The sequence below is a fragment of the Trichomycterus rosablanca genome, chromosome 22 (assembly GCF_030014385.1).
Source record: "Trichomycterus rosablanca isolate fTriRos1 chromosome 22, fTriRos1.hap1, whole genome shotgun sequence".
NCBI classification, from domain to species: Eukaryota; Metazoa; Chordata; class Actinopteri; order Siluriformes; family Trichomycteridae; genus Trichomycterus; species Trichomycterus rosablanca.
In genome coordinates, this window is record NC_086009.1 from 12706293 (window position 1) to 12717249 (window position 10957).

Consider the following 10957-nt stretch of genomic DNA (forward strand, 5'->3'; position numbering starts at 1 on the left):
GGAGCAATAACAAAATTTATCATTGGCACAAGCAGCATGATTGAGTTAATTACCTCATTACTCATGTGAGCCAGCAAATATTGGTATCAAGGGACAACAATGATACTTTATCAAGGAAGAGAGTGGAAAGAGCTAAATAATTCACTGGTACTGGTACTTGGTTGCAACCCAGTAGCATTCTGGTGCTAAAACCAAATTGATTTAACCAACCTGCTGCTGGTAAAAATTAAATCCAACCTCTGGATGAGAGTATGTATAAATTAATGTGTGTGGTGCCCTGTACAGTAAACACTTGACATTTACTAAATCACATTTACAGAATTTAGTTGTGGATATCTAAGCTGATTGGGCTGCATGTTGCACATAAAGCCCTGGGTGTTATAAATAAAATAGACACACAGGCTTAAAGGCACAGCTCTGTATACATGAAACAACACATATTGCATCATATATCCTGTAAAATTTACTAACATTTAGCCTTATAGCCTCCTAAAACCAGGTGTAATTCATCAACAGCAATGTTGCTGATTCCAATAGCCAGGTACTAGGCTATTAAGGGTAATATTTTTTATTTTTTTTTATTATCAATTTTTTCCCAATTTTTATCCCTATTCTAGTCATGTCCAATTACCCCGATTGTGTCCTCTATACTGATTCGACCCTTTAGCCGCTGACTGAGGACGCCACTCAACTGACTTGCGCCCCCTCCGGCACGCAATCAGTACAGCCTGCATTTTTCACCTGCACGAGCCGAGTTCATACACTGTTAGCCCGGAATTTATATTTAATCAAACATTTTTAGTACAACATACATAAATTATTTAAGTTTTTTTGCTCTACTCTAAAATGCAGAGTACATTGTACTAATTTGAGTACACATTTAAATGTGCTAAAAGATTTAAGTTTACTAAACAAAAAAAAATACTTTTCTATCAGATTAACTTTAAAAAGTTAAGTTAAGGTAATAAAACAGAAAAACCATTTACGTGTAAGTCCGCCTTTTTTCAGCTCGCTGTTGGTGAATCAGGCAGCCATTTGTTTTAACTTTTGTAACCTGTTGTTGCAAATTACTTTTTACTTTTCATTTAAGGCTTTTTGCAAAAGTAAACTTGACTTCCTCCAATGTCTTTTGTGAAGTGGAACCTTTGTTAAACTAAGTGGACAAAAATTTTCTTCCTCATTATGCTATTTTTGAGTAGCATGTACACCAGTCTGATGGGGCTTTTTCATCTTCCGTCTAATTTTGGTAAGTGTTGTACTTAACAATTTTGTTTAAAATAAATGATCTTAATGTTGACACTAAATAAATAATCAAACAGCGCTGCTTTATTTGCCGTATTTAGGCTACATGCTAGCATGTTAGCATGCTAGCCTTCATACGAAGCAAAGAGTGTGCTGGCTTGCTTTATTTTAATCCTTAAATTAATGCTATTAATGTTAATACTTCTGTTTCTTGTTTCTTTGTGTTGTTTTACAGGTTCATGGTTACTGTAAAGAGCTGTTTGTGTTTCATCAGAACTTTATATACAGTTTGTACAGTTGTTAAGATGTTTTCTTGACATGTTGTATTTTAAGTAAATACTTCTGAAGTGAAATAAAGAAAAATAATTGTATAATTGTGTCTGTTTCTCTATAAACATTTGTAATTCATATTTAAAACGTAATTAACATGAAAACTAAGAAGAAATCAATAGTTTTTTCCATTGAGCTCAAGATAATAAGTAGAATTATTGGGAAAAGCAGTTGGTATAACAAAAAAAAGAAAGTTTAATCAACTTGCCTTTCAGGTGTAATAACTTAATGTTTTAAGTTATGCTAACTCAAGTTTTTATTATACATTACTTAACTTTTTTAGGGCAACCGGTTTCCTGAAATTTTTTAAGTAGATTGAACTTATCCGGGCTTACAGTGTACACCGAGAGACACTGCGCACGGAGGGTCACACCCCTCAATGTTATTCCTCAGCCCTGTGCAGGCGCCTTCAGTCAACCAGCAGGGGCCGCAGTCACACCAGTTATGAGGACCTATGCTCCGACTCTACCCCAACCCTGAACAACAGCCAAACGTTGTTCATACTGCCGCCTAACCCAGTCGGAAAGGCAGAGCTGAGTTTCGATATGATGTATCTAGAATCCAGAGGCGGCTGCTGGTCTTTCAAAGAGGGGAAGCTCATTGTCGGCTTACATCATAAAATTTGTCAATTTATTTATATATAATTTGTGCTCTCTGTTCCTTTTCAAGAAAATGGCCTGAAATGGGTTGCAGTTTGTCTTTCGACTTTACTCGCAAAATCCGCGATGGGACTAAAGCTCCCAGTGATTAAGTGACGTGTAGATCTCAAAATAGCTGTCAATCAAAATGGGATTCAGCCTTTCGACTGATCCTCCAATCATCTTGCAGAAGCTCAGCGTCCAGACCTGCCCACAGCTCCATTCACCCCCAGAGACACTCAGCGTCCGGGGGCGGGACAAAATCGTGGCATTTATCCAATGACCGGCGAGTTTCAAAGCAATAAAAAAAAAAACCTTTCCATGCAGTCCCATTGAAGTGAAGAGACGCTCAGCTTCTACGGGCAAATGCATTGATGCTCCGGGAATGTATGAGAAGTTCGAGTCAGTGATTTGTGATAAGCAGCTGATTCTGAACGAACTCGTCTTCGAGATGAACGTGTTCTAACGCATTTGTCAATGAAATGTTAACACAACTGTACATATTTGACCATTTAATTTTTTACATTTTAGGGGAAGCTGAGCTTCCCTTGCATTCTTAAAGAAATCGCCACTGCTAGAAACCCAACTCTGGAGCGCTAGCGTACTTTACCGCTGCGCCACCTGAGCGGCTATTAAGGGTAATATTAAGGGTAATTTCCATCACTAATATTACAAAACAAAATTACCTGGTGAATCAGGTGCAATTTGCATAATGACCTACAGCCTTCAGCTTTAGTAAATTAAATGCATATGGCATTCGCAGATGTGCAGATTTACATTGCATCTGGTCACTTTTGTACACCTAGCGAAATGAAGTTTATTCCACCATGGTACCAGTAGGTTCTAGTCTTCCTTGAGTCCCATGGTTAGGTCAAGTGGAGTCAGGCTTGTGGTTCAAAGGTTATAAGGTACAGACTGAAGTTTAGCAAGAGTTTTAGGTAGGTGGAGGTTGGTCCCTTTTATTGACTTTCGAGGCCAGCATTAGTGTTTTGAATTTGAATGCAGGCAGCTTTAGTCAAGTGGTGTCAAGTCAAATTTATTTGTATAGCGCTTTTTACAATGGACATTGTCTCAAAGCAACTTTACAGAATCCAGGACCAACAGACCAAAAACCCCTGTTAAGCAAGCCGAGGGCGACAGTGGCAAGGAAAAACTCCCTTAAGATGGCAGTAGAGGAAATGCAAGAGTGGGGCGTTGTGAGATTACTTGATTGAAAATGATGCATCTGCAAAGAATAACTGTGCAAACAAATATGTCTGGAATCCATAATGTTGTCAAGTCCCCTTAAGATTATTTAGGGTTATCCTCAAACAATACATGAAATGACATTTTAGGTTGGAACAGGAGTAAGTGTTGGTGCCACACAGCTTCAGTTACATGCCTTCGATCCATGTCACTGATAACTGTCTGTGTGGACTTTCCCTCTGTCAGGGTGGTGTAAATGAATGAGTACATTTTAAACATACACTGATCAGCCATAACATTTAAACCACCTCCTTGTTTCTACACTTACTGTCCATTTTATCAGCTCCACTTACCATATAAAAGCACTTTGTAGTTCTACAATTACTGACTGTAGTCCATCTGTTTCTCTACATACTGTTTTTACCCTGCTTTCACCCTGTTCTTGAATGGTCAGGACCCCCACAGAGCAGGTATTATTTAGGTGGTGGATCATTCTCAGCACTGCAGTGACACTGACATGGTGGTGGTGTGTTAGTGTGTGTTGTGCTGGTGTGAATGGATCAGACACAGCAGCGCTGCTGGAGTTTTTAAATACCGTGTCTGTTCACTGTCCACTCTATTAGACACACCAAGTAGGTCCACCTTGTGGGTGTAAAGTCGGAGACGGTCTCTCATCTCCTGCTGCTGTTTGAGTTGGTCATTTTTTAGACCTTCATCAGTGGTCACAGGATGCTGCCCACAGGGCGCTGTTGGCTGGATATTTTTGGTTGGTCGACTATTCTTAGCAGTGACAGTGAGGTGTTTAAAAACTCCATCAGCATTGCTGTGTCTTACCCACTCATACCAGCACAACACACACTAACACACCAGCACCATGTCAGTGTCACTGCAGTGCTGAGAATGACCAACCACCCAAATAATACCTGCTCTGTGGTCCTGTGCGGGTCCTAGCCATTGAAGAACAGCATGAAAGGGGGCTAACAAAGCATGCAGAGAAACCGATGGACAAAGTGCTCCTATATGGTAAGTGGAGATGATAAAATGGACAGTGTAGAAAGAAGGAGGTGGTTTTAATGTTATGGCTGATCAGTGTATGTGAGGCTTTGCCATGGACTGATGCACTGTCCAGGGGTGTATTCTTGCCTTGTGTTTAGTGTTTAGAGACTGTACTCTTTTAGATACTTTCTGTACATCACTAGTCCTTGCTGACCCCCATTCCCCCAAAAAGTAAGCTTAGATAAAACACACTAATGATTTACTAAGTAGCTTTTATGCTGTTTGTGAGTAAACACTGGTCATACAGAGTAATACAGAGTCCAGAAGATTGGGGTTGAAACCTTGACTTCTTTTACTCTTTTTTATGTTCATATTTGTCACTCTGTCCAAAGTATATCATGACCTTCCGAGTGTTTTTGGCTGAACAGCAGATTGTTTGTGATGACCAGCATTTGTTATGTTTTGAACATGTTTATGTCAAACCTTTATGCATCCAACACAAACTGTATGCCATTTACAGATAAATCCCAATTAATTACCCAAAGGCAGTCTATAAATAGCTACAGACTATGCACACTATGCATTATTGGTTGGTATGGGGTAGCAACAATGAACCCTGCACCAGGGCCTACCTCACTGTGGGAAAAGGTTAATCTTGCTGCTCACTGACCAGGTTTGCTGCATTTTAAACACAATTCAGTTGTTTTTTGTTGGTCACTGACTGGTATTTGGTTTGTTTTGAAAGCAAACCCAGTGATAACTGGTTTAAGCCAGAAGCAGATCCGTATAGCTCATCAGGAAACAATTTAGGCAATGCTGCTGTTTTATTCAGCAGAGATAAAAAAGAAAAATATATGATTTTGCTTTATATATAAATAAAAGTAACATTTCGAATGCCCATATAGTACATAGTATGTAGTATATAGTAGTTGTTAACTGAATTATAAATTATATACAGTAAACACAGCGTAGTAGGACCTTATTTTGCTTAGGACTTAGGTTGATCTTAATAACTGAGTTCGTTTTATAAGCTCTACTGCCCCCTGCTGTCAAACAAGCAGAAAACATTATACACTGGCTTTGGCGAGGATTACTAAATAAATTATCCAACACTGCCATCTATTGGAAAGGATAAAAATCTCATCTGTATTAACAACTCACCTTGATTAAACAGGAACAATAATGAAAAATTGTTTACTAATAAGGAACAAGTCCACTAATAAAAAAATTATGAATAGTAATGTACCAGAAAACAAACAAAAATACTATGTTGAAAAAAGTCCAGAAAGGACATTTAGATAGATACTATATTTATCCCGAGGGAAATTATTGGTCTCCAGTAGTTTAACAAGCAAAAGAAGAGAAACTAATACAAACACAAATAAAGTAAGTAAGTAAATGTAAATGTACAACATGCATATATACAACATACTGTATGTTATGCAAAAAAAAGCCAGTATGTGCAAATTGTGCATCTGGTACATGTAACAGAAGCAGTAGTGTCTCTATTCTTATAAACAATATATACAGAAATATACGAATAAATATAGAAATAAGGATATTGTTATAGTATATAACATGGGTATATTTATTTATAGACAATACAATACATTGTTATATTATATCGTTATGTTATGTGTACACACACACACACACACACATGTATATATATATATATATACATACACATACATATATACACACATACAAAAGACATGTACATCAGATATAAAATATAATATAAATATAATATCAAATATAAGTATGAATATAAACTATGTATATCAGACATAAAATATATCAGATATAGGTATGGATGAGTATAATAGTGGTAATATACGGATAATAATAATAATAATAATAGCAATATATGTAGATAAAATAATATAGATTACAGGCATGAATACAAGAATTTCAATATCAAGGAGGAATATGTAGTCTTGGAGTCTTTGTTGTTTATTTAAAGTTTTTTTTTCGATTTTTGGTTTCTTGTGCAACTTAAAGAAACAAAAAAAACTTTAAATAAACTTGAAAAAAAACTTTAAATAAACTTGAAAAAAAAAACTTGAAAAAAACTTGAAAATAAAACTTAAAATAAACTTGGAACAAAAAAAAAAAAAAAAAAAAAAAAAAAAAAAAAAAAAAAAAAAGTAAAAAACACATGGCCTTTCCGACCTTTCGCACTATATGGAGATTTTGACCAAGGTACCATGTAAAAATAATACAGCCTAAAATGTGTTATCGGTTTATCTATTATTCATTAGTTTTATCTTTATTTTGAAATTCAAAATTTGCAACTTAAAAAAATAATAACTTAAAAAACAAACAATTAAAAAGCAAGCAACCAACTAACATGACATTTCTTTGATTGCTTTGAAAACTTTTACATTTACATTTTCAGCATTTAGCAGACGCTTTTATCCAAAGCGACTTACACAATGAGTGGAACACGATGAGCAATTGAGGGTTAAGGGCCTTGCTCAGGGACCCAACAGTGGCAACTTGGTGGTGGCGGGGCTTGAACCGGCAACCTTCTGTTTACTAGTCCAGTACCTTAACCACTGAGCTATCACTGGCCACTTTTATATATGAAATATGAAATATTATATATACGGTATATATATATTTTTTCATATAATTGATCATATAATTCAAATACTTAAAGCATTTGTTTTTAAATTTAGACTCGTCATATATACATTGTCATTTCATGAAGTGCTTTATAGTGTTTGGTATAGCCGTTTAAAAAAAACTGGAAATAGTGAAAATAAAACTTTATGTGTATACAAAGTTAAGTTAAACAAAAGTGGGACTAATATTCGTATGTTTTTAGGAAAAAAAAAATCATTTTTAGTAATGTTTTCATAGTGTTAAAATAAAGCAGTTTTTAATGAATGTGTTTGTAACTGTGGATGTGACAATGAGTAATTATTTATGCTAAATGAATTAATTCTAACCATTTAATTAAGTAATCAATTTAATTTAATTATTGTTTTTTCCGTTTTTTTCCAGGTCCGGTTCCATGGGAGAAACACTGAACAAAGGGAAGGGATTTCCTGAACAGAACGTCAGTCCATGGTAGGGCTTCGACGATACCATGAGTACACATACCATCTATAGTTAAACTGAAGTAGCAGCTAGCCTCAATGATTCTACATGCTTTCTTTGTTTTAAACTGAAAATGTGTCCCAACTTATCCAGTAGGATCACTTACAATGGGACAATGACAGACACGTTTTAGATTATAAACACATTTATGCCATTTCTGTTAATGACAACAGCTACAGATAGCATATACCCAACAATGACCACTTTTCTTATTTATCTTGTTAGTTTAATTGTTTTAATGACTAAATTTCATAATAACAGCTACATAAAATATAAAATTATATATATAATTATAGAGAATTCTTTATATGTAAAATATAAAATTATATATGAAATTATAGATAATTCTATGTACTTAAAAAATAAAACTATATATAAAAATTATAAAAGCATATATAAAATTATTGAGAATCCTCTATATAAAAAAAAAAAAAAAATTATATATATAATTATAGAGAATTCTTTATATGTAAAATATAAAATTATATATGAAATTATAGAGAATTCTATATATTTTAAAAATAAAACTATATATAAAACTATAGAGAATTCTTTATATTTAAATTATTAAATTATATATAAAATTATTGAGAGTCCTCTATATTAAAAAAAAATTAAATTATATATAAAATTATAGAGAATTCTTTATATGTAAAATATAAAATTATATATATAAAATTATATATAATTCTAAATATTTAAAATATAAAATTATGTATACAATTATAGAGAATTCTACATATTTAAAACTTACATATATATACCAAGTGGCCTGCAATCTTTTACAAGAAGCATTTTAATCTCGCTGGTCAATTTTAATAAATACCCTACATACTCTAAATTTTTCTATTTTAAAAATGTTTTTAGTGCAAAAAAAAGTTTACACTTTGTCCATACATATGTTATGAAATTTAGAATAATCAGGGATAAGCTGAAGATTAGTATCAGTTTAGTTGATCTCCAGCATCAAATACAACTTCATCTTACTTTGCTTTTTTAAATAGTTTTTTTTACATAATACATATATAATAATAATAATATAATATAATAACAATAATATAATATCCACTAGCTCACATTGAGTAAGGGGAATAGTTTCTAACTGTGAATACTACTTATAACTATGTCTTATTGTGTGATTCCCTTCTCTTTGATTATTATGTACATAAAATTTGTAAAAACAGCAAAAAAAAATTAGAAAAAATGTCTAAAGTTTAAAAATGTGATGAAATGTGTTTTAAATGAACACCCAATAAATGTATTTTGCTTGGGTTCAGGTATAGTTTTATTAATTTATATTAGCAGTTTAAACAGTAATCTTAACCAGCTCCAAAATCAATGTGTCATTCAAAGGTTTTATTTAAAAAAACCTGAACGTTTATAAGCAAAATAAATGTGAAGTATGTACAGTGTCTTGTGTTTTCATAAAGAAAACATATATTGGCTTTGATATATAGAAATATTTAAAAACCTATTAATTTACTTCAAGAGAAAATTACCTTGATGTTACATAGTTTGCAAGGCTATTATTCAGTAATTACATGGAAAAACAACATTGTGCCAACCAGCTTTGTGTACAAACCAACCCCGTTCTCCCCTACCTTTATCACAATGTCAGCTCGTAATTTACTGGCATTCAGCATTACATAGCAATAAAAAGAAAAAAATCCACCAGCAACATATATACTGTAAATTGTTTTATGCTATATGGATATAGCCATGCACCTAATAAATCTGGAACATGTGAAAAGTGAATAATTTCATCTCCAGTCAGATGTCCAAGTGGAGCTTGGATGTGCTCCTACTAATCTACAGCATAGGCCTGATGGGAAATAAAAATCAATACATCATCATGGCGGCCCAAGAGCTAAATCCCATTCAGCCACAGTTTATCTGATGCTCACTTCACACCACTGAACAGAATTGAGCTCTCCCATCCTGCACAAGTGTGAATACACTGATGTTATTACAGCTACTCACCGGCAGATGGCGCATGGATGCATTTAAGTAATACTAGATACGCACTGGTGCATAGTAAAGACGGGGTATTTTACTATAAATTCACTTCGGCTTTAACGACATTATTTTTTCAACATAAATGAAGTAATTGTAGTGTCTGTAATTAATGTAATTGAAGTAAATAAAGTAATTGTATTGGCTCAAGATGTAATACCATTAAAACCCAAAACACTTTTACTGAAATAATTGACCACAACCAATTAATCAAATAACAGCTTGAGCCAAAACAATAAATTATAATGATTTATATAATACAAAAATAAATAAGAAACAAATGTCCAAGTGTTTAAAATTAAATAATGGTAGAGATTCCAAAAAAGTAAAATAAAATGTTTGACTAAAAGCTTTTTTTTTAACTTTATTTTATTTTAAAATCTGTAAAAATATATATAATGTGTCTGCGTATATACTGTATATATATATATATATATATATATATATATATATATATATATATATATATACAGTATATATACACACACACACACACACACACACAATAACCTAAACAGGATAATTCATTTTACAAAATACGTTTTTAATAATTTTAAAATAAATAATTATATTTTATTTCATTTTAATGTAAACAATGAATAATTACAATTATTTAATTGTATTTTATTTTAATGTAAAATTAATTAATGTAAAATATTCCAAAAAAATTAAATAAAAAATTTGACTAAAACCTTTTTTACTTTATTTTAAAATCTGTAATTTCAGCAGAAAAAATTAATGTAATTGTAAACACATTAACAACCTTTCATAAAACATTTTAGTATTATTTAAATGTAAACTGGATAATTCGTTTTACAAGATATATAAATTTTTTATTTTTTAATAAATAAGAAACAAATGTCCAAATGTTTCAAATAAAACTATAATGACATTTTTTTTAATTAAAATCTTGATTTTATTTTATTGTATTTTATTTTAATGTTAGAATATAAATAATTATAATTATTTAATTGTATTTTATTTTATTGTAAAATGTTTAAATATACTGTATATTTACGCTTCATAACATTTTGTGTCATTCAATTGTGAAAAGAATAATTAATTTTACAAAAGGATACATTTTATATAATACCTAAATATTAATCTCTAAACTCCACCACAACACAAATCTTGCTTGGGGCGTTTAACCCTTTTACCATGTCCATCATTTTCTTAAAAGTATAATAAAAAGTGTTTTTTGAATGTATATTTCTTAATAATATTTTTTGATATCAGAATTTAGGGCTTATAGGTAGTAACTGTTGTAATATGTATTTGTAATAAAGATATATAAAATCATGCTTAACATTTTATTTGGATTTACAGTTTATAATAATTCAATGCTTTTACATATACAGTGTATCACAAAAGTGAGTACACCCCTCACATTTCTGCAGATATTTAAGTATATCTTTTCATGGGACAACACTGACAAAATGACACTT